This window comes from Lissotriton helveticus, chromosome 11, assembly GCF_964261635.1.
Source record: "Lissotriton helveticus chromosome 11, aLisHel1.1, whole genome shotgun sequence".
Classification (NCBI taxonomy): domain Eukaryota; kingdom Metazoa; phylum Chordata; class Amphibia; order Caudata; family Salamandridae; genus Lissotriton; species Lissotriton helveticus.
In genome coordinates, this window is record NC_136072.1 from 534,975,382 (window position 1) to 534,998,412 (window position 23,031).

Here is a 23,031-nt window from a genome sequence, read left to right on the forward strand (position 1 = left end):
ACAGACAGGAAATGACGTCAAGACCGGAAGTGACGTCACGAAAGGCAAAAACCTGTTAAAATAGGTATGTGTTGTAGCGCTTTTGCGCAGGGGGGACGGCGTCCATCCATTGGTTGCAACGGCGAACCTGGTAGGTGAAGGGGCGTGGTGACCGGCGTGGTGTCCTGCAGCAGTCCGAGAAACTTCCGATTTCAGCCATCCACCTGCGCGCACCTATTTTGTAAGGGTGGACGCGGTTTTGATTGTAAATGGTGGACGGCTTTTTGATTGAGCAGGGTGGACGGCGTCCACCCTGGAAAACCCTCGAAAATAAGTGGGGGGATGCCATCCACCCGCGTGGTACCCCGACTCGTGCCCTGCTCACCATGCATTTCCAGTTTGGACCCAGCCATATAGTAATCAGTCTTGACCCTGCTCCCCATGAGAACAGTCCAGCCCGAACTGCCAGGCCAGGTCCTTCCTGGACTGAAAACAAGTGCCCTAGGACTGGTTTCGGGGATTTACCCCTCATCAGCCAAGCTAGCTTGACTCCAGTGTCATGGAGAGCACAGGACCCACGTCTGGGCATACCCTTCCCACTCGGGGTGACAAATGAAAAAAGAACAATTGATGGACAGAATGTTTAATAATGTCAAACATTCACCCCAGAACAGAGATCTGGGCCTAAATCCATTGTGTTTTTGCTCCACGTGTCATTCCAGTTTAAACCCAGCCATATACAAACCAGTCTTGACCCTGCTCCCCATGGGAACAGTCCAGCCTGAACCTGTGGAGATGGGAAGCATTGCCCTATCAAATGGTTTGCTCCTTGCCCTCTTATGCCTTAGTATTGCAATGAGGCCTGTCCGTCAAAGCTCAGATGGTGCAGGTGCTTATAGGTGTGATCTTATATTAAGGGGAATACACACAGCCATTGCTATCATTGGGCGGCTGGCGCATTGCCACTGGGCCCATTGCACCCCAATTGCAACTTTTGTCACTTTCAACCCCGGTGTAAAGGTCCTGATTACGTCAGGCCCTATGGCATCTTGGTACAGCACTAGACTAACATCCCTTCAAATCGCACTTTTTGGTTCTCGTTAATAGGCCACATGCAAATCGACACGTTGAAGGAACACACAAATCCTGTAGCATGAAACATGACGGGAGGTGAGATCTCAATCAGAAGAAGGAAGTTGAGATTTGTGCTTTACGTGACCTGAAAGTGAACAATGTGACAAGACCATGGGAGGCATGTTGAATGTGGTACCAGAAACGTGTCAGAATGTCGTACTAAATATCTTATACAAAAATGTCACACATTTGAGTTAACAATATGGTATCTACACTGAATGGAGAAATTTGTTCTCAACAGTATTAAGGACACAATATGTACGGCAGACAATATGTCTATACAATATTGACATGCAACCGAGGCCTCTTCCAGAACATTCTTTCCATTTGTGTAGAACACTCCATGAGTGAGTTGTATGGCTCTTGAGGCATTATCAGTAGAACTGTGACCACTTCTGGAGGGCATGTCTAGGGATTTGTGCCCATTTCTGGAGGAGGCATTGATGAATGCACCCATTACCCAAGGTCTCGTTTGTCTAGTGTTCATTCCTAAGTACTACATCTAGAATGTAGTTTCCAGTCATTGATGTGGCAGCTGCAGTATTCTTCCAGTAATGAAGATAACACCTGTGGTATTTTCCCTATTTGAGGAAGTCAAATTTGGATTGGTGTTGTTTGTTCCATGTTATGAGGCACTATTGGTTACGTTGCCTACAGAAAACTCAGACGAGATTCTCGTACTTCCCTGATATACCATTGCAGAGGTTGGCGGTGCTGCCCCTTGCGGGTGACTGGGGGGACTAGCCAAGTGGGTGGCTTATGGCGTCACCTGGGTAGGAGACTTGAATTGCATGGGTGAGATGCTCACGTTTGAGGACATACAATTAGAGCACAATCTGCTGGGGGTTATTTCCAGGTTCATGGAGCTGTGACTGCAGCGATCAGGAAACACTGGGGGGCTGAAGTGGCTGGACCGCCAACGCACCAAAGCTGTCATGTTATATGCCCAACCAATGGCATATACAAAGCAGTAAGATGCTTTTAGAGGGCACTCCGGGCAGCTATTGCACCTCTGATGGACTTCCAGGAAAAGTGGGAGGGGGACCTGGGGAACCTAATGCTGGAAGCAGACTGGGCAAACATGCTGGACCACGTTACTAGGTTATCTAGGAATGTCCATTTAAAATTGATACATTTCTATTTCCTTCATAGGGCGTATTTTACACAGGAAAAGTGAACAGGTTCTACCAAGCAGCTTGGGCAGCATGCCCACGGTGCGGGGAAGGAGAAGCTTATCTTGTCCTCTGGAACCCTGCTCGTTGGACTGGTTCCCATGCGCCACCAAACATAAGGTTACATCTTGATTCCCTTACTTGGCTTTAGTCCTTGCGAAATCCAAGATCACAATGAACTGGAAAGCCGCTGGAGGCCCGAGGGTAAATGTGCAGCAGCCAGGGTGCCTGACTCCGTACCACGGGGTTCACGGTTCGATCCCCGTTGACAGTGGCAGGTTAGCCCAGCATCATGTGACTCTGGGCAATAGCTCGCTTGCAGGCACATGCATCAAAGCTTTTTGTGATCGCAAACGGTGCGATTCGCAAAAATCAGACATTTGCGATTGCAAAATTAGCTTTTGCGATGCATGAAACAACTTGCCACTCGCAATTTAAGAAATCGCAATATTTTGCTATTTCTCAAATTGCAATTGCATTTAAGGAATCGCAAATTGTGATTCCTTAAATGCAATGCAAGATGCCTTTTAAAATAGCGATTTCGCTATTTTGGCCCGCTATTTACCTCAAAATCATACCAGATGGTAAATAGCCAAAACTCGTAGGTTACACACACACATGCCCTTGGGACATGTGTGTGCGCAACATATGGCCACGGATCAATTTTAGGGGTGCAACAGAGTGTCCTTTTGACGCCCTTGCACCCTCAAAATTGCATGCGCAATTTGCGAGTACTTATTGGTACTCGCAAATTGCGCATGCAATTTCCCATTGCTATGGGCCTGTAGGCCAATAGGAATGAATGGGAAGCCATTCCTTATTAGCGACTCGCAATTTGCAAGTGGCAACTACATGCATAGGATTTTGCGAGTCCTTAATTGCGATTCCTTAATATTCGTAATTAAGGACTCGCAAAATCCTACCTTGATGCATGTGCTTGTTAATCTTCCCAACGGCCCTCAGCACCTTGATTCCCTCGGGTACTTGTGCGCTTTACAAATATGGCATTTCATAGGGTGAGCTTCTCGAGTGGGCGGGCTTCTAGAGTGGAGCTGTGCTCCGAGAGGCGAAAAGAGGGTGTGGCTCCCATGAGGTGGCACGAGCATGGGATAATCTGGTTTATTGTTTGAGTGAACCAGATCTGCTGACACTGGTAGGATCCCCTGGAGGAGTGGAGAATAGGGGAGATAATGGTGCATGAAAGTCAGGAGTGTATTTAGGAGCTTGGAACTGAAAAGCTGCTTCTTGGTCCTAGGGATGTTGTAGAGAGATAGGCAGTGATGATCCCCTACACTGAGCTCAATGAACGTCTAATTTGAGTTTTTTAGTGGTGGTGCAGCTTTGGTGGTTTGTTTGTTGGTTAGGTTGGTGGGTTGGTGGGGAGGGAGGGAGTGGAGGGCTTCCCAAGGCGTAGTCCGAGCTGATTGTGGGAGGGAAGGTGAAAGGAACTGACTATGAAAGGCTTGACGTGGGGCTGTACTCTACCAGGATTCAACCAGTTTGAAGGGGTAAATGGGAATGTGGGGTAAAGTAATGTAGCAGGAGACTGGTGCATCCCTTTTGTAAAGCAAATTGCAATGCCCTTTATAGGATAGTAATAAAAATGTATTAACAAAAAAAGTGTGTTTTTTTCCCATACGATTCAATTGAAGTTTTATGGCCAGTTTTGTAATCCGCATGTAGAAATTGATATAGACATTTCTTTATATTTTCCCTTTTCTAGAGGCAACAGCTGGAAAATCACGTCCTATTTGACCCAAGACATATGGTGTAGTACAGTTAGCTGTGTAGACCACATCAAGAAGCTTTCACATTTCTGGAAGACATTTGTGAAGCGCTATACCCATTTCTGGAGATCCAACCTAGAATGTTTCACACTGTTCAAAAGGCCACTTCTAGAGTATTTTGCCACTTCCGGACGGAATGAACATATTTCAGTGGTGGGTAACCAAAACATAGAATAGTTTGTTCAAGTCACAAACATAGAATAGTTTGTTCAAGTCACAAAAACTCTGAGGAGGGGATAAAAAAATCTAAGGACCTTGGTCCAGCGGCAGCTCCTCTGTTATGGTGGAGGAGCGTTGCATCACTCCCTCAATCAGCAGTTAAAAACATGTAAAATAAAATGATAACAAAGCAGTTTTGTTATCATTTTATTTTCCATGACCGGAGCCGAGCCGAGTATTGGGGCGAGGCATCCTCTGACGGGCAAGCATGGAGGGCTCTTGCAGTAGTGGGCACTGCAAGTGCGCATGGCGGTTTGTCCGACTTTCTTAGGACAGCCAAACCATCATGCACACTTAGATGTCTCCAGGCTATTGCATGGAGAACAGCAGGCACAGGTTCCCAGTCCCTTTGGTAGTGTAAAACCAACCCGTTTCGCCCAATCCGGGTCTGCTCTCATGCAGAGTAATAGTATTACCAGCATGAGAGCAGCGTCTGGATTGGTGCAGGGGAGTCTGGGCGCCTGTGATCAGGAGAAGAGCACCGAGACGGCAGGTGGCGAGAAGGCAGGTACGTTTTAATTTCAATGTATTTATTATTGTACCCCGCGCTGCCTCACTCTTTTCCCTCCTGGCAGCCGCCACTGCCTTGGTTTCCATGATTGCCCTTTGTGCTCACCTCTCCTGTTGACTGCCAGCAATCTCTGTCTGCAATTTCATCATCCTGAGCAGGTGTTACAATGCTAGTCCATAGTCAAAAGATCTGATGATCCAGTGCACCCTGATTTTCCTCCACAGCCACTTGCATTGGCCCTGACTGCCACTGCAGTTCCTTCCACGGTCAGCAGCCCCTGCACGGTTGGTGCATTCTTCCCTGACTCACAGGACATCTTGACACTAAGGACAGTTCAGTAATTCCTCTTTCAGATCAGACTACAGGCAATATTCTCTCAATTCTGGGGAGAGTTGGCTGTCCGTGTGACACCAACCTTTGGCTGCATAGTAATCTGTGGTGTACCACCTGCATGAGACCACAACAACATGCAACAATGTGCCTTGATCTCCCATCTTTTTACAGATTTCTCAGACAGAGGATATGTATTTCAGGTCTGCTTCTTTGGAACCGGTTTGGGGCAGTTCCCTTTTTATGTGTCCTGACTAGACCACCTTCTGGATCTATCATCCATTTAGCACCGCAAAACCAGCAGAAGCCCTGAAGTAGCGGCATGTTGCGAAACATGCGTTCGCTGAATATGATGTTGATTCACGGTGGCTGCAGATTATATTCTATGTAGCCTCTGAAAAAGGCAAAAATTGGTGTTGGAAATTATAATCTGTATTACGAATGCCATTATCATGCCATCGGAATAATAAATAAGAATCAATCGTAGAATATGAGAAATGTTTGATTATTAAATATAAATATCAATCACAGTAGCTCCCAACGAAATAGAATTGTTCATTTTTGAAAATACTGATGAGGCTGGGCACCGGTAAAGTAGGTGGTAGCTTGCACACTGTCATTATTATATTTGCCTAAATACATTGTACCTTCTAGACCTAGCTTTTCTCTGAAATGCTGCTCTGCCCAGAACAACAGAATACAGGTGGAGCGCCTACCACAGAAATACAAAGAGGTGTGAGCAGGTGGCATCCAGCTATTTACAACCCCTTCTCACAGAGATCAGGAAGACAGACAAAATCTGAGCCCCTTCAAAGGCTTTCCCTAACAACAGATACTGTGTGCCTCACCAATCACCATGCACCACCTGCCATCTATCCGATGGCTGCTTCAATTAGATTATTCTTACAGCCCAATGTATTAGGAAGGGACCAGGCACTTCTGAAGAAAGCGATGCAAAATTAGTATGCAGTTCCTAACATAAAAAGCAGGAGTTAAAGTGTGTTTTATGCAAGGGCTACATGACTGGTATAGAGTCATGTAAGTGGGGAGAAGAGACCTCTCCTTTAGGAAAAAGACCCTTACACACCCAGCCAGCTAGGTGTCTTGCTTCATCATCGGGTCTGCTCCTTATCGGGTCGGCGGTGCAATACCCGATCGGCACCCGTCATGGGGCCTTCTTGGCGGAGATCTTTTTTCCTTTTTTGCCGGTGGGTGAGGTGCATGTGAGGGCCCTAGATGAAAGGTGAAAGTGGAGTGTAAGGAAGTGGATTAAAATAGGGGAGGTGGTCCACTCAAGACAAATTTTAATGAATGTGGCCCCTACCCTAATTAAAAGTAATAAAAGGGCGCGTATCTTTACTCTAAGGATGGGGAGTCTATGCGCTTATGAGAAAGGTCAACATGTTTCTTGCCTGTTAACTTACTAGTTGGCAATTCATCAGGACCAGGAAGATCTACCTACACTTTTTGGTGGCGGTCAATCAGGGTTAAAGTGTATATGTGACCACCATTACAGCACCCTAAAAAGTGGTACTTTGTAGATCATAAAAACACAACCCCATTAGGGTCGCAACTGCTCAGCATCAGTATCGGCTCGTGTTGACACTCAATTATAGTGTTGGTTCCGTAGTACATGGGAGGCGTCAGTCCTACCCCCACGAAGCCGGTCCACTTCTGAAGAAAGCCTAGCTCCTCTTTCCTCACTATAGCGCCTGGTGTGCCTCCCCATCCCCTTATCTAGAAGACACCAGCTATAAACATAAGGGGACTTACTTACAAGCCCATTGTGCCGCTGGTGCGTCACTTTTTGTGATGCACCAGTGACGCAGTGTGCTGGCAGATATTTACAAGGCCACGCAAAGCCACCCTGCGTGGCTTTCATTGGCCTTGTAAATATGGCCCCTTTACACGCATCGCTTTTTGTAAAAGGTGCATGCCATGGGTGTTGCTGTGGGTGTTCCCATGAATTCTGCAGCATTCCCAGATTTACAATTTTTGTAAACCTGGGAATGTGTCAGAATCCTACGCCTCCCCAGAGCAGGCGCAACTGATACAGTCTTCCACTGGTCTGCTGGTCCTCAATGGGCCTGGACAGACCAGCATCTCTCCCACCAGACCCCTGGTGGCCTTCCGTTGGCTTGCGCAGTGGCATTTTCCTCCTCCCACCTTCACGCAGTCAGTAGCAGACTTCCCCGTCTCACCACTCTCTAGTCATGGGGTCTGGTCTGTACCACATGTTCCTGTCTGACTCTCTTTCCTCCCATTGCTGCGAGTTCAGGCTCCAGAGGGATGTTGTTGGCTAGAGTGTTTCGAGCCTGGGTTGAGCCAGATGTTCCCCTGTGGTGGCAGGGCTCCTCCTGGGCCCCCTCTGGCGTGTAGCATGCCTGGGGAGGCTGGTTCTTTCCAGAGATGAGCTGGTCCTGGCTGGTGTATCCTGTGACGTGGGTGTGTCTCCTTCCTCGCAAAACCTCAGCACAGATTGAGCAGAGATTGGTGTGGAGTGGAAAGGGGGGGCAGAGCCTGTAGTCTGGCTGCCAGTCTCCCTGCAGAGCACACAGCATGGATGTGGTTAGTCTTTCGTTTTTATCTGGCGCTGACACTGCTTCCTTCGCTGTTTCCATTGCGCGTTTTCTTATACTCTGGGCTACCAAAAGGCAATAGTGCACAAAGCAAATTTAGGGGTAGATTTTGAAACCTTTTGCGCTGGGTTAACGTCACAAAAGTGATGCATACCAACACTTTTTTTTAAATTTACTTTCCAGCGCAAAACAGCTTTTCGCTGGAAAGTACCTTAAAAGTAGCGCAAAGCAGCGCTAAGCACTGCTTTCTGTTACTTAGCGCAAAGGTGAGTTACATGGGTGGTACATGAGCGTTCCCATACAACCACCCAGGGCTTTTGAAGCAAAACCCCATCTACAAAGAATTGTAGACAGGGTTTTGTGCTAAAAGTTAACACCATTTCAAAGGAGGCACTAACAGGAGAAATGTTTTTTTCTCCTTTCTTTTCCGGCGTTGCATGTGTGCTGTGCTGTGCAGCCCACTAACAAAGTGGGAAAAGCTTTTAAAATTGTCTAGGAATGGTATTTTTTACAGGAAGGATACCCATCCTGTACAAAACCTAAGCTGGACTCAAGCACACACACTAGCTCTATGGCCCTAAGGTGTGTGCATGGCGCTAAGGTGTGTGCATGGCGCTCTGCAGCTGAAATCAGCGCCAGCGCTGGGGAGAGGGGAGGACAGAGTCTTATCTCTGAAGATATGGCTCTCTACTGCTCCCTCCCTGTCACTCAACGCAGCGCTGCCTCTTTGGATGCTGCGCTGCCCTGTGTGTCGTTTTTGAAAATCTGCCCCTCTGTGTTCTATACAGCTCCCATCGTCATCCTGATGTCTGTATGCAGTGCTGAATGTATGGATCTTCGGCATTTCTAAAAGTTTGGTTCCAGAAATGTGTTCTGTAACAGGCAGTTAAATATTTTTTACTGTATTATCTTCTTTTGGATTGAAGCATTTGTATAGCGCTTATGACCTCTGTGTGGGGCACTGAAGTGCTCACCCTTATGGGTAGCGATACACATTTCGGGGTGTGCAGTCGGGGGCGAGTTCTTGTTTTGAGCCTACGTGGGAAGTGTTTTCATGTTGTGCGTGATGACTATCGAGGTGTGGTTATCATATTATGGAATGAAGCAGCTAGCAGTGTGATTGGTGATGGTATGTGAGCGACAGACATGCAAGTTATCATTAATTGTAAGACATACTAAAGCATAAAGGCAGCTACACAGCACCAGCATGGCCATAGGAGCCGTGAGATGCTAACAGGACCGGAGTGGCCTTTTACTCCATCGGGCATTTTCCCGGTGGGCTGTTACCATTGGAGGCCACTTCAGAAGGCCCAGGGCCGCTCTAGGTGTCTCTGTCACTTTCCCTAGCTCCTTGAGATTAACTGCTGCAGGCACAGGTGGCTTCAAGACGAAAAGAGAGGGGAGAGTAAAGAGGGAGTAAAGAGAAGGAAAGCGAGAGAATAGGTGGATAGAGGAAACAAGCACTGGCGTTGCCAATAGGTCTCGCAGTAGGAAAGTTGGAGCTATTGGTTTTGTAAATGACATTTTATATTTATGTTTTGTGATTTACAATGCCAATACTTTTAACTTTAGCATATGTGACACTTTTAGTGTTTGTAATGTCACATGTTTTGTATTGCCTTTACTTAGATGTATTGATATTACAATTAACATTGGCTTTTAATTTTTTTTAATAATTAATACTTAAATATAAGTGATTGTAATTTTTAATGGCAATAGCTTAAACTTTTGTAAATAACTGTTGTGAAGATTATGTTCAGTGACTAAAATCCAAGAACAGAAGTGAAATATTAACATTTTTTGTGACATTTGCAATAAAGCTTGAAACATTGAGAGAACATATTTGAACCAGTGATGCTGTGGTAGTGCTGAGTGATGCTGTGGTGGTGCTGAGTGATGCTGTGGTGCCCCTGAGGGATGCTGTGGTGAAGCGATAGATAGATAGAGGGCGATAGATAGATAGACAGAATGATGGTGATAGATAGATAGACAGAGTGAGGGCGATAGATAGATAGACAGTGAGGGCGATAGATAGAGTGAGGGCGATAGATAGAGTGAGGGCGATAGATAGAGTGAGCGCGATAGATAGATAGATTGATAGAGAGTGAGGGCGATAGAGAGATTCAGTGAGGGCAATAGATAGATAGAGTGAGGGGAATAGATAGAGTGAGGGCGACAGATGTGTGTGTTTGTGTGTGTGCGGTTGTGTGTGGTTGTGTGTGTAGTTGTTTGAGTGGTTGTATGTATGAGTGGTTGTATGTGTGGGTGGTTGTATGTGTGGGTGGTTGTATGTGTGGGTGGTTGTATGTGTGAGTGGTTGTATGTGTGGGTGGTTGTATGTTTGAGTGGTTGTATGTGTGAGTGGTTGTATGTGTGAGTGGTTGTATGTGTGAGTGGTTGTATGCATGTATGGTGGTGGGGTTGTGTGTGGGGTTGTGTGTGTGTGGGTGTTTGGGGGTGTGTGTGGGTGTTTGGGGTTGTGTGTGGGTGTTTGGGGTTGTGTGTGGGGTTGTGTGTGTGGGGTTGCGTGTGTGTAGTTGTGTGTGGTTGCGTGTGTAGTTGTGTGTGTGGTTGGGTGTGTGGTTGTGTGTGAGATTGTGTGTGTGGTGTGGTTGTGTGTGTTGTTGGGTGTGTGGTTGTGTGTGTGATTGTGTGGAGGCTAGCCAAAATGACTGTGTGAAAGTTTTAGTGATGGAAAAACGACTTTAATAAATGGCCCAAAAAGAAGCTATACAAATGACATAATTAGTTGGCCACAAACCAGCAAACCTTCTGAAGTGAGAAACATCTAAAAAACTGCAAATTGTGTTCTGGCTTAGTTCAACTGCTGATTACGGTGCGGGTCGTTTGGCGCTGGACTGACTGCATGTAGTGAACAACGATACATTTATATTGATCAAGTAAAACCAATATGAAATAGATCATTACAGTTAAGCGGCCCAAGGATGCAACAATGAAAGCAAGACTACAAATCATAGTATTCAAAATACTATTGGGTAAAATGATCATAACCCTGGTTGAATGTAACATTATGTGTTGGGGCTCGAGCCATGTTGTAATCATTGACGGTCATTAAAAGCTTTAAGTGGAATTACGAAAGAAAAATGCCCCAAAAACAAGTGTATCTTGCAAGAATCTCGATACACAACTGAGCCCAAGGCACTTCAGCCAGGAAAGCAGCACGCACGACAGGGACAATATAACCAAAACAAAAGCATGCCAGTTGATAAGAGCTCTATTTACATTCTCCCGGTGTCGAGTGACATTTACATAGAGGTCGCAGAAATCACGGGTGTGGCGCAAAGCTCAGTCCTACTACGAAGGAAAGAGTTGGGGGCATGCTCAGTCAGGATCGTTGACTTAAAACACAGCTGAACGACAAGAATATTAAAGGACGCAGGTGGTGTCACTTCCTCCAGAGGACAAATGGATAGTTATTAGAATCAAATAGTTAATAATAAAAAATACGAAATGACATGTCATGTTTCGTTTGTGACAGACGATAGTTTGGTTGCTTTGCGACTGCAAAAATAAAAACATCCAGAATATGTCTGAAAGTATGCACTCTCCATAAACCCTCCCCTTTCAACTGCATAACGGTATCCAGAAAACAAACAGACCCATGCGGCTGCACCGTTATATCAAATGTCGTCAGAATATCGCCTTCTCAAAACGAAAAGTACACAGTACCCATATATGGCTTGCTTTAAATGCACGTATCGCAAAGGAGAAGGCATGGCTCGCGTTCAGCTGAATAACCCCAACTTTCAGAAGTTGCAGTCTGAGACAAGCATCCTGTTCTTAGATGCAGACATAATAAATAAATGACACGCCTGTGCATACAAGGGGACTAAAAAGGGCGGATAAGCCTCATTGCGTAGCAGCATTGTGGGATCTGAGAATGTGCTGGCAGGGGTCCCGGGCAAAAAATAAAAAGTGATGTAATAGAAAGCCTGGCGGGAAACACGCCAAACAGAAAGTCGATGTGCGGGAGTGCGCACTCGCTGAGCAGACCAGGGTCATCAACAAGCGTTCTGTGTAAATCGTCACCAACACGTACCTGATAATGCACGCCCCACAAAACAAGAGCGGCCGGGAAACTGAAAGTACGGCCGGCCAGCCATATATAACAAGTTGTGAATGAAAGACTTGTTGGTCCGTAACAAACCCCATAAACACGGCGTACCACAGTTACTGCTCGCCCCTAAGACAAACTGACGGATAAATAGAAACACATATGATGTTTGTCAAGATTAGGGGCAGTAAATAAAGGATTTTAAAATGTTTAATTTACAAGCGATCAGGTCTGCACTAGCTTGAAAAAAGTAAATTGAGGTAGGAAACGCCAGATGATAATTCCAAGACAAACACCGAATTAAACTGCATTGTAAACAACTTAAATGAAAATCATGACATTGTCCATGGCCTCCATGAATTTAAACATGAAAAAGCCTCATCAGGGATTACTCTTTTACATTTAAGTAGGAAATCACGTACACTGTCTAACGCGTTAACTCGAAGAAATACCCTTCAAGATGTATATTGTACAGTCAAAGCTTTTGCTCAACTGTCCGACCCAATGAAATCTATAAATGCATTCATCTTCACTGTGGCTAATGGAATTACGTCTGTACACACGGCAGATGATAATTCCAACACAAACACCGAATTAAACTGCATTGTAAACAACTTAAATGAAAATCATGACATTGTCCATGGCCTCCATGAATTTAAACATGAAAAAGCCTCATCAGGGATTACGCTTTTACATTTAAGTAGGAAATCACGTACACTGTCCAACGCGTGAAAAGTAACAGCAAATGCAGTGACATACAAGTCCAGCACGGACACATACTTAGATACAAATGTTGATTGCGACACATGCACCAATTACAAAACAATACTAATATACAAGAAAGCGAGAAAAAAGTTAGAGAGGGATGATAGAATAAACTAAAGAAGGTGGAAAGTAAAGAGAAGACGGAAAGGAGGAATGAATTAAAAGAGGGAAGACAGAACAACAAAGAAGGGACAGAGAGGAGGAAAGGTGGGAGGGAACACGGCCTGGGGGAAGCTGGCTGGGGAGGGGGAGGAGAAATGCAAGTAAGGCTGTGTGCGGGGAGAGAGAGGGGAGGTGCTGGAGCTGGGGAATAGATGGCCATGAAAGTTTATGGCCCAAAAGCGCGTGCCTGTGGCCACGTGAACTCGAAGAAAACCGCACGGTGAAACCCTTGGTTTCACGATCATTTTGAGCACTTGAATTTTCGCTCCGCTCAATGCGCATGCGCATTGATAGGTCGCGAGACCTAAAAAGCAGGGCAGGTTCCAGCATTTTTGCCAGGACTGCTTTTGCTTCCCTGCCTGGATGCTCAGTATGTGTACATCAAAAATAGGGGGAATCAGAGAAGGCCCAATAATCCCTATGGCAGCCTGTGCCAGACACAGGCGCTGTGAACAGTCTTGCTCCTACCACTCTTTTGACTGTCCATCACCCTGAAGTCTGCTTATCTCCAGGCTGGCCTCTCAGTCTGCTGCCATCCTATAGTTTGACAGCCACCCAACAACCTCTCAGTCTCCTTGCAGAACCCTCAGTGCCCACCATCCAGCGGTCTGTCCTTCTACCTCCTGTTTAACAGCCACCCTCTTCTTCCTGAGCCCTCTGTCTGTCGATTACCCCTTCAGAAACAGCACTGTCTCGCATCTCAGCAGAACTGCACTACTCCCTGCAGTCTGACGTGTCAACAGTGTCGTAGAAAGAGGGGCGGGGTGGTGCGCCCCAGGCGGCACAAGTTTTGGGGGCCCACGCTTACCTGCGGCATCGCCAGCACCCCCCTGTGCTTTTACATAGGGCCGCGGGCCCACCACGGGTGGCAACTCGTCTAGCTACGCCCCTGCCCTTCAATGCAGAGACTGCCCTTCTCGGATAGCCTCCTTATCACCTTGCTCTCTGCCTGGCGCCATCTGCCACTCTTCATCTGTGCTGGCTTCTTACCACCTATTACTGCCCCTCTGCCATTTCTGAAGTACTAGTCACTGCTGCCTCTGTATCTCTTTGTACAGACAACATTTTCTGAGTTCCTGTTTCCCTCCGTATGCAGCCTCTGTTACTACATACACGTTCCCCTTCACTTATTAGAGAAAAAGTTTTTCTGCAACTGACCCGCTCACATGAATACCAGAAGTAGGTTCTTGTAGGCCAGTGGTTCTTAACATATTGACTTCTGTGGACCCCCACTTAATCATTACTGAAATCTGGAGATCCCCAAGGAATCATTATTGGAATTTGGTGGGTCCCCAACTGAGTCATTCGTGGAATCCAGGGACCAAGGCCTAAGCACTTCTTAGAATTCGAGCTGGTGTTTACTTTTCTTTCTCTGACTTCAAGTGAGAGGATTCATCTGACAATCTATGGGTGTAAAAGAAAAGTTATTTTCTAGCACACAACAACATTTAAATGTTTGTAAATGAACTGTGCAAATATTTCAGAATATATCAGAATTAGAAAAGTGCAAATAAAGCATATTTTTTAGTAATTCTGAAGTGTGCTGGAAACAAACATTTTATTAACCACATCGCTGCGGCGGCTATTCCGCCGCAGCGCTAAGGGGGCGGGGCGGCCACGCGGCGGGCGCATGCTGGTGACGGAACCGCTCCGTCACCAGCCGCAGTTGGGCTGTGCTCATGACGGAGCGGTTCCGTCATGGCCCCGCCCGCTCAATAGAACGCCCAGCGCAGGCGCGGAATCCGCGCCGCGCAGGCGCGGCGGCCGGGCCATGACGGAACGGTTCCGTCATCAGCACATCGCCACCGCAGCTGATGACAGAGCGGTTCTGTCATCAGCATCGAAAGAGTTAAGATCAACAAACAAATCCATACTCTTGGTAATGCCATTTCAATGACACTCCACTCTATGACACTCTATGTGACTCTGCATCACTCTATGCCACTCCACCCTACTACACTGTACTCTACGCCACTCCACTCTATACCACTTTACTCCACTCCATGCCATGTACGGCCCTTTACTCTATGCCACTCCACTCTATGCCACTCCACAACACACTGTGCCACTCCACTATACGTCACTCCACTCTATACCTCTCTACTCAACTCTATGCTACTCCACTCTACAACACAGTTCTCTTGTTCATTCTACTCCATTACACTCTACATCACTCCACTCCATGACACTCTTCTCCACTATATGCCATTCCACTATAAGCCACGCCACCTCATTCTATGACACTCCACTCTGTGCCACGCCGTTCTACAACACTCCACTCTAGGACACACTACTCTACTCCACGCCACTCTGCGCTACTCAACGCAACTCTACTCTACGACACTCTATGCCACTCAACTCTTGCGCCACTCTTCTCTATGACACTCTACGACACTTAATTCTAGGATGCTTCACTCTAGGTCACTCTACTCTACTTTATGACACTTCACAACACTTTATGCCACCCCATGACACTCCACTCTAGAACACTCTATGCGACTCTGCGACACTCTATGCCACTCCACCCTACTACACTACACTCTATGACACTCCACTCTATACCACTTTACTCCACTCGACGGCACTTTACTACATTGTACACTACACCACTCCAATCTACGTCACTACCCTCTATAACACTCTGCTCCACTCAGCACCATTCCACTCTTAAGGCACACTACACCATTCTACACCACTCTTTGCCACTTAACTCTAGGCCACGCCACTCCACTCTATGACTTTACTTCGCTTTATGCCACTACACTCTACAACACTCCACTCTACAACACTCTATGCCACTCTACATTACTCCACTTTATACTCCACTTTATGCTACGCCGCTCCACAACACTTTTCTCCACTCTACGCAATGCCATTCTACTCTGCAAAACTCTACGCAACTCCCTCTATGCCACTCCATGCCACTTACTCTACTGCAAGCCACTTCACTCCACTCTACTCCACTCCACAACACACTCCTCCATTCTAGACCACTCCATCCTACACTCCCCCTCTCTATGCCACTCCACTCTATGACACTACATGCCACCCAGCCCCACTCTACGTCCCTCCACTTTACCCCACTCTGCACCACTACACTCCACAACACTGTAATCCACATCACTCCACTCTACTCCACAGCACTCCACTCTAGGACATTCTACTCTATGCCACTCCACTCTACAGCTCTCTACTACACTCTCTGACACGCCACTCTACTCTACTCTATGCCCCTCCACTCTACGACACTCTACTTAACTCCATCTATGCCACTCCATGTCACTTAAGTTCACTCTACACCACTCCACTCCACGACACCCTACTGCACTCAACTCCCCTACTCCACTCTATGCCACTCCTCTACAAGCCACCATACTCTGTCACTCCACTCTTTGACACTCAAATTCACTCTACCCTCCATTCTAAGCCACTCTACACCATGCCACTGTACAGCACTCCACTATACACCAATGCACTCTACAGCACTCTACTACACTCTCTGACACTCCACTCTACTCTACTCTACTCCCCTCCATTCTACGACATCTACTCAACTCCATCTATGCCACTTAACTTCACTCTACACTACTCCAGTCTACTCCAATCCACGACACACTTCTGCACTCAACTCCACTACTCCACTCTATGCCACTCCTCTACAAGCCACCTTACTCTATGTCACTCCAATCTTTGACACTCAAATTCACTCTATGCCCTCCATTCTAAGCCACTATACACCATGGCACTGTACAGCACTCCACTCTACAGCACTCTACTACACTCTCCGACACATCAATCTACTCTACGCCCCTCCACTCTACGACACTCTACTCAACTCCATCTATGCCACTCAATGCCACTTACCTTCACTCTACACTACTCCACTCTACTCCACTCCATGACATACTACTGCACTCAACTCCACTACTCCACTCTATGCCACTCCGATACAAGCCACCTTACTCTATGTCACTCCACTCTTTGACACTCAAATTCACTCTATGCTCTCCATTCTGAGCCACTCTACACCATGCCGCTGTACAGCACTCCACTATACACCACTCCACTCGACAGCGCTCTACTACGCTCTCTGACACTCCACTCTACTCTACGCCCCTCCACTCTACGACACTCTACTCTACCCCATCTATGCCACTCCAAGCCACTTAACTTCACTCTACACTATTAGACTCTACTCCACTCTACTCCACTCCACGACACACTACTGCACTCAACTCCACTACTCCACTCTATGCCACTCCGCTACAAGCCACCCTACTCTATGTCACTTCACTCTTTGACACTCATTGCCACTCAAATCCACTCTATGACCTCCATTCTACGCCACTCTACACCACGCCACTGTACAGCACTCCACTCTACACCACTCCACTCTATCTATGACATTCCTCTCTACTCCATGACACTCCACTCCACAACACTCCACTCCATTCTACGACACTCTGCTGCACTCTATGGACCTCCACTCTTCAACACTCTATTCCCCTCCACTCTGTGCCCCTCCACTCTATGCCACTCCACTGTACTCTATGCCACTCCACTCTATGATACTTCACTCCACTCTACACAACTCCCTCTATGCCACTGCACGCCACTTTACTCCACTCCACTGTACTCTACGACACTCCACTCCACTATACTCTACGCCACTCCACTCTATGATACTCTACTCCACTTTACACAACTCCCTCTATGCCACTCCACGCCACTTTACTCCACTCAACGCCCCTCCACTGTACTCTACGACACTCCACTCTACGACACTCCACTCTACGACACTCCACTCTATGACACTCCACTCTGGTGATGGATCAAGCCCTGATCTTTGGACTGGGTAAGAGTGGTCTGCTTAATTCAGGCACTCTGTTCATCACCACCCCCTTTTCTGAATCATTTTGTCCACCATAAGCGTGGAAGGGTATACTCAGATGTGAGTCCCTTGCTCATTGCACCATCGGGATTCAAGCAAGCCGGGCCGACGACGCCTGAAATGGCAGAAACCGGTCCCCGGAAACTTGTTTCCTTCCCAGTACGAGAATTGGCTTGGTAGTTTGGTTTGCCCTGTTCCCATCATGCACTGGGACAGGAACAGACTAATTTGCATATAGCCAAGTTCTGAGCTGGGATGGTGCAGTGAGCTAAAAAACGGTGATGGATCAAGCCCTGATCTTTGGACTGGGTAAGAGTGGTCTGCTTAATTCAGGCACTCTGTTCATCACCACCCCCTTTTCTGAAGCACTCTATGGACCTCCACTCTTCAACACTCTATTCCCCTCCACTCTGTGCCCCTCCACTCTATGCCACTCCACTGTACTCTATGCCACTCCACTCTATGATACTTCACTCCACTCTACACAACTCCCTCTATGCCACTGCACGCCACTTTACTCCACTCCACTGTACTCTACGACACTCCACTCCACTATACTCTACGCCACTCCACTCTATGATACTCTACTCCACTTTACACAACTCCCTCTATGCCACTCCACGCCACTTTACTCCACTCTACGCCCCTCCACTGTACTCTACGACACTCCACTCTACGACACTCCACTCTATGACACTCCACTCTTTGACACTCCACTCTACGACACTCCACTCTATGACACTCCACTCTACGACACTCCACTCTATGACACTCCACTCTTTGACACTCCACTCTACGACACTCCACTCTATGACACTCCACTCTATGACACTCCACTCTATGACACTCCACTCTATGACACTCCACTCTATGACACTCCACTCTATGACACTCCACTCTGCGACACTCCACTCTACGACACTCCACTCTACGACACTCCACTCTATGACACTCCACTCTTTGACACTCCACTCTACGACACTCCACTCTATGACACTCCACTCTATGACACTCCACTCTACGACACTCCACTCTATGACACTCCACTCTATGACACTCCACTCTACGACACTCCACTCTATGACACTCCACTCTATGACACTCCACTCTGCGACACTCCACTCTACGACACTCCACTCTATGACACTCCACTCTTTGACACTCCACTCTACGACACTCCACTCTATGACACTCCACTCTATGACACTCCACTCTGCGACACTCCACTCTATGACACTCCACTCTATGACACTCCACTCTGCGACACTCCACTCTACGACACTCCACTCTATGACACTCCACTCTATGACACTCCACTCTATGACACTCCACTCTATGACACTCCACTCTATGACACTCCACTCTGCGACACTCCACTCTACGACACTCCACTCTGCGACACTCCACTCTACGACACTCCACTCTATGACACTCCACTCTATGACACTCCACTCTATGACACTCCACTCTATGACACTCCACTCTATGACACTCCACTCTATGACACTCCACTCTGCGACACTCCACTCTACGACACTCCACTCTATGACACTCCACTCTATGACACTCCACTCTTTGACACTCCACTCTACGACACTCCACTCTACGACACTCCACTCTATGACACTCCACTCTATGACACTCCACTCTACGACACTCCACTCTATGACACTCCACTCTATGACACTCCACTCTACGACACTCCACTCTATGACACTCCACTCTATGACACTCCACTCTGCGACACTTCACTCTACGACACTCCACTCTATGACACTCCACTCTTTGACACTCCACTCTACGACACTCCACTCTATGACACTCCACTCTATGACACTCCACTCTGCGACACTCCACTCTATGACACTCCACTCTATGACACTCCACTCTGCGACACTCCACTCTATGACACTCCACTCTTTGACACTCCACTCTGCGACACTTCACAACATTCTTCTCCACTCGACGCCACTCCACAACCCTCCAAACCACTCTATGACGCTCCATTCCCCACCACTCTCCTCTACACCATTAACTTTTAGTTATGTCGAACAGCAGCCACGCTGGTGTACAACATGGCTAAAACACATTGACAAAGCCAATAGCTTTTGTATAGGCAAGACCTATTGGATTTGCCAATGCTTGTTTATCTTTTTGCTGTTTTGTAAACCCTTTCTTCTTCTCTCTCTGTTTTCCCTATCTCCTCCCGTTTTCTCTTTTTCTGCACCTTCAGCCTCCTCTCACTCTGTTTTTGTCTCTGTCTGCTCCACATTCTTCTGGTATTTCACTGAAGTCGCTCCTTTCTGTGGCACCCAGTCTCCGTGTTTGCTTCCTCTACTTCCGGCCTTTCTTTGCTGTTTCCTTCCTCTCACGCTCTCTCAATAGTTATTCTCTTCCTGTAATTCTCCCCTCTCTTTTCTCCTTCTCTCGGCGTTTCCTTTTCCTCCCTCTATTCCCTCCACTCGCTATGCCTCCTCCAGCTTTCTCTCTCCATCTTCTGCCTGTGTTCCCTCGCCTCCCTCTACAGCAGCGGTTTCTCTGCCTCTCTCCCTTATCTCCACCCTGCTGGGCTCTGCTAATCTCTTCACTCCTGCCGGATCACGGAGTCACATTCCTGGTGCTTTCACTGTAAATATTTTCAGTTAAGCTGATTTAATATCAGTTTGAGTTGTTTCCTGGCACCAGGGAGGGACTGAAATAATTAAACACATTCTCCCCCCCCCCCCCCCCCCCACCCCCTGAGGCTGTGAGGTCACTGGCACCTGCCCGCTGACCCGGTGAATAACTGATGGGCTGAGAGCCAGGACCACAGAACCCTCCACCCACGTCTGTTCCGCATCACTGCTCCCTGCCCCGCGCTCATCCTCGGAGGAGCGTCCTTCGGTGCCATCTTCCCTCACTCCGAGAGTCGACCCCTCCTCTTACTTCCTGGTGAGTGCCCCCTCGGAGGAGAGCTCTCCCCGGCCCCTCCCCTGCTGCTCGAAAGCTTAAGATGGACCGAGGCCGCCCTTGGTGGCCAGAGCTGAGTCAGAGGCGCGGAGGAGAGGAGGACAGGAGGACAGGAGGACAGGCAGCCCAGACTGAGGAGGCAACTGAGGCGTCCTGGGAGGCTGAGGGACAGCAGAGGCGTCCAGAGAGTGTGAGGGATATCAGAGGGCAGACCTGAGGCGTCCTGGGAGACTGAGGGACATCAGAGGCGTCCTGGGAGAGCGAGGGACAACAGAGGCAAGACCTGAGGCGTCCTGGGAGACTGAGGGACATCAGAGGCGTCCTGGGAGAGTGAGGGACAACAGAGGCCAGACCTGAGGCGTCCTGGGAGATTGAGGGACAGCAGAGGCCAGACCTGAGGCGTCCTGGGAGATTGAGGGACAGCAGAGGCCAGACCTGAGGCGTCCAGGGAGACTGAGGGACAGCAGAGGCCAGACCTGAGGCGTCCAGGGAGACTGAGGGACAGCAGAGCATCCTGGGAGACTGAGGGACAGCAGAGGCATCCAGAGAGACTGAGGGACAGCAGAGGCGTACTAGGAGCCTGGGGGGCTGCAGAGGCCAGACCTGAGGCGTCCAGAGAGACTAGTGGACAGCCGAGGCATCAAGGGAGGCTGAGGGACAGCAGAGGCGTCCGAGGGATCTCAAGGGGGCATAGAGTGAACGTCCAGGGGGCAGCGACACGTGCTAAAGACATCCAAGGTAAATAGGGTGTCTAGGGAGGACCCAGGTGACAGCCAGGGAGCATCAAGGAAACAGAAGACATCAAGAGAGAGCGGAGACATCCAGAGGCTTGGGAAGCCTGGAACGGCCGAGGGCACAAGAGACACCCAGGATCCCCGTAGGACCGCAGAGGAGGTAAGCGTCCTATCTGGGTGCATGCAGTTACACCTGTACAGAGCTGCACGCCCCTGAAGAGAGGCGAGTGCGAGGTGAGGCCGCCTGGCAAGCGTTTGGAGGCGCCCGTGGGGGTCTGATCGGTGCTGCTCTCCTGTCTTAGTTCGCAGCACTGAGTGACAGCGCCGTCAGAGCGCATGCAGTTTACATTAATTTGTTACTGAGCATTAAGGCTCCAGCTGCTGTGGAGTAGAGATAGTTAATAGTGCATGAAAGGCCCCAGCTGCTGTAGAGTAGAGATTTTTAATAGTGCATTAAGGCTCCAGCTGCTGTGGAGTAGAGATAGTTAATAGTGCATGAAAGGCCCCAGCTGCTGTGGAGTAGAGATAGTTAATAGTGCATTAAGGCTTCAGCTGCAGTGGAGTAGAGAGAGTTAATAGTGCATTAAGGCCCCAGCTGCTGTGGAGTAGAGATAGTTAATAGTGCGTGAAAGGCTCCAGCTGCTGTGGAGTAGAGATAGTTAATAGTACATTAAGGCTCCAGCTGCTGTGGAGTAGAGATAGTTAATAGTGCATTAAGGCTTCAGCTGCTGTGGAGTAGAGAGAGTTAATAGTGCATGAAATGTTGTAGCTGCTGTGGAGTAGAGATAGTTAATAGTGCATTAAGGCTCCAGGTACTGTGGAGTGGAGATAGTTAATAGTGCATTAAGGCTCCAGCTGCTGTGGAGTAGAGATAGTTATTAGTGCATTAAGGCTCCAGCTGCTGTGGAGTAGAGAGAGTTAATAGTGCATTAAGGCTCCAGCTGCAGTGGAGTAGAGAGAGTTAATTGTGCATTGGGGCTCCAGCTGTTGTGGAGTAGAGAGAGTTAATAGTGCATGAAAGGCTCCAGCTGCTGTGGAGTAGAGATAGTTAATAGTGCATTGAGGCTCCAGCTGCTGTGGAGTAGAGAGAGTTAATAGTGCATTAAGGCTCCAGCTGCTGTGGAGTAGAGAGAGTTAATAGTGCATTAAGACTATATAACATATAGTTGTACATACGATCCTGATACTAGACTGGGACTTCCAGCATTTATATATGCAGTAGGTAATATTTTGAGCTCTCACACGGGTTACTTAGGTGTGGAAAATGGTTTGGTTATTGGATAATAGGGTACCTTGAGGTGTTTAGAGTAATATCAGTGATGTGGTTTTGTTTAACCTAGGTGTTTATTTGGTGGTGGCTTTTACTATATTCACTTCTTCCCCCGGGTGTGGTAATGATTATGAGACCCCAACCTCTAGGAATCTCCCTCTCGAGATTGGTAGTGGCACCCTAGGGTGCCTGTGTCCATGAATGCAGTTGACATGATATTGTGATTTTTTATAATGAATATTTATTGTATTTCTTGATTTTTTTGTTGTAGGTAAAATATGTCGTGTTTTGTTTGCCCTTTGTCCTGATGAGGCCTGAAACTGCTTGACAGGCCGAAACGCGTCGACAGTTTGTCATTGATTTCGACACCTTTTGTTTGATTTAAAAAACAATAATGGATATATTCCTCAGGAGTTCAGAGTGACTTTGGGAGCCACACAAAAAAACGTTTAGTGGTGCTTCACTGAATCCTAT

At 47.7% G+C, this 23,031-nt stretch overlaps 1 protein-coding gene across 2 annotated transcripts in view; it reads left to right on the plus strand.

Moving 5' to 3' along the window:
- The first annotated feature begins 20,452 nt into the window (after nucleotides 1–20,452).
- PLAT (plasminogen activator, tissue type) overlaps nucleotides 20,453–23,031 on the plus strand; it is a 135,915-nt gene continuing 133,336 nt past the window's right edge. Inside the window, exon 1 of one of the 2 annotated variants that reach the window (XM_078666228.1) lies at nucleotides 20,453–21,447. The gene's annotated coding sequence lies outside the window, so the exon portion shown is untranslated. The remainder of the gene's footprint in view (nucleotides 21,448–23,031) is intronic. The other variant, XM_078666229.1, reaches the window with a different exon arrangement.